The following is a 2,541-nucleotide window of genomic DNA, read 5'->3' as shown; positions in this document are numbered from 1 at the left end:
TAGTTTTAACTGATGATTTAATATTTATTTGCCACCGTCACGGCTATAATGCTTCTCCGACGAGCCGCTTCTTCTTCGGCTTTTGCCGTGGTACTGCGGGTTACACCAACAACATGCCCGTGGACACTGCTGACTAGCGGTTTGCATGTGTACTGCACGTTGACGCGGACAACGACGCAGAAGTATAAATGAAAACTGACGCATAGCCTACGGCGTAAAGGCTACGGCGTAGGTCAGACGCAGAAGTATAAATCAGCCTTTAGTAGGCTCGTTTGAAATACGGCTAGCCTCACCTGAAATTTAGGCGTGAGTAGACGACTGCAGTGAGAGGAGGAGTGATATAAGCGCAGTCAAGATGGATAGTTCTGTTGGAAGATTACACTATTGGAAGAGAGCTGAACTGGATGATGACATCACTGAATCATCAATGAACTAATTTTATCTGGGAAAATGACTTTTTGTTATTGTCTTCTTGCATTATTGACAAACTATTTTCCTGTTTGACACTGTAAATCTGCTTTGACACAATCAGTATTGTATAAAGCGCTATACAAATAAAGGTGACTTGACTTGACTTGACTTCTGACCTCTCGAAGTAGAACAGTTACCTAAGATACCAAAGGTGGATATCGCGTTATTCACAATCATGTGCTGTGTTGCTGATAAACATGATCGAATTTCAGTTCTGTTCCTTTTATATGAAAATAAATATGATGAATAAGACACTCAAAGTACTTGTTATTTAATTGCATTCAAAAAATGTATTTATCATCCATTTTTACTTTAATACAAACATTTATTTTAGATTTTTGAATATGAAACAACAATCACATATCTTTCACACAGAGATTGCACTGTCACAGTGTTTGGGAATACTCATGCAAAATTTATACACATAATCACGTGATATCAGAAAAAATAAAATAAACCACAGCTGTTTGAACCAATGAGCATTAAGCTGTCGTCAGTGAGTCGTTTCCCGTCAGCTCAGCTGGGGGGGTTACTTTTTCCCAGGGGTTTCAGAACAGATTAACCAATATTGCGTCATCAGGCAGCCGTGGCCTATTTGAGAATCTGCATAGCTCAACGATCATGCACAGTTTGGGAAAAGCCATTTGTTACCTGATGAAGTATCTGATCTGATACTTGATCGCAGGGGTTTCGTGTCAAATGCCTTTTATATTCATATACACTGACTTCAGATACATAAATATATTGTACAAAAGGACTGGTTGTCTTTAAGTCAACCTTTTAAGTAGTCTTTAAGTATGATTCTGACCAATCAGACTTTTCAGCTTGGCAGCAATGGAGGTGGAGCTAGATCGCAGTTAGAGAGTAGATGCAGCACACGTGAGAAGAGAGTTCGGCAGCTGTATTATAATTAATTCAGCGGTACTTCAAAGACATTGAATTCGAGTTTATACTGGGTTACAGTATGCGTACGTGTGAAGTAAGTAATCATGTGTGTATTTTCTGCTAATGTGAAAATAAGTGATCAGCTGTTATTCTCGTGCCGATTAAGTAATAGCTGATGCACACATTTAATAGCACACATGTACCTGTATACCCACCAAATTTTTCAGTAAATCCGATCTAATCCAACTCTGCTAAGTGCTTCTCTTCAATTAAGAAATCATCTCACTCAGTTCTGACCGACTGCCTACTGTGTTTCACTCATCCAAATTTAATATAGCAACGAACCCCTCTGTTTCAAATGGTCCTTTGAGCCGGATTCGGTGAATTACAGTAGCAAGATGACAATCCAGATCCTCAGTCAGATCCTCCTGTTGTCCGACCTAGATGACAAATAAGGCCACCTGCGCATCTAGCAGACTGTCAAGTTCATGGATCGGGCTTTGTGAAGAGAGTGCCATCAGCTACACGTCTGAATGAAGCCAGAATGGAAGCAGCTGCACCCATGTCAGAAAATGCATCACAATCATCTTCTCCAGAGAGTCAGCCCTCATACACAGATGATCCAGTTTTCCGAGATGTATGGCCAGAGCCATTTGGAGATGTGTCGCCAGAGTATGATGAGCACCACCTTCAAGTCCAGCAGTTGTCTGATATAAAGTCAAGTCAAGTCAAGTCTGCATTATTGTCAATTCTTCCACATGTACAGAATGAGCTGTTGAGGGATGATTGTGTTGAATGCTGAACTGAAGTCTATGAACAGCATTCTGACGTATGAGTCTTTTTTGTCCAGGTGTGTGAGTGCTGAGTGGAGGGTAGTGGCGATGGCGTCATCGGTCGAGCGGTTGGACCGATATGCAAACTGGAAGGGGTCCAGGGAGTGGGGGAGGGCAGACTTGATGTGGTGCATGACTAGCCGTTCAAAGCACTTCATGAGGATAGGGGTAAGTGCAACTGGACGGTCTATGTGGACTGAGATGAAGAGGGACAACGACGAGCTTCACAGCCACATTCTACCAGAGATCCTGTCGGCGCTGCAAGAGCTCAAGGCAGAGAATGCTACGTTGAAACAAGAGATCCAGCAGTTTAACACCAACATTGAGACTCCTCATCGATCAGTGACACCAG

Source organism: Sinocyclocheilus anshuiensis, unplaced genomic scaffold (assembly GCF_001515605.1).
Source record: "Sinocyclocheilus anshuiensis isolate Anshui unplaced genomic scaffold, SAMN03320099.WGS_v1.1 scaffold353, whole genome shotgun sequence".
NCBI classification, from domain to species: domain Eukaryota; kingdom Metazoa; phylum Chordata; class Actinopteri; order Cypriniformes; family Cyprinidae; genus Sinocyclocheilus; species Sinocyclocheilus anshuiensis.
Note: the sequence above shows the minus strand (reverse complement) of the source record.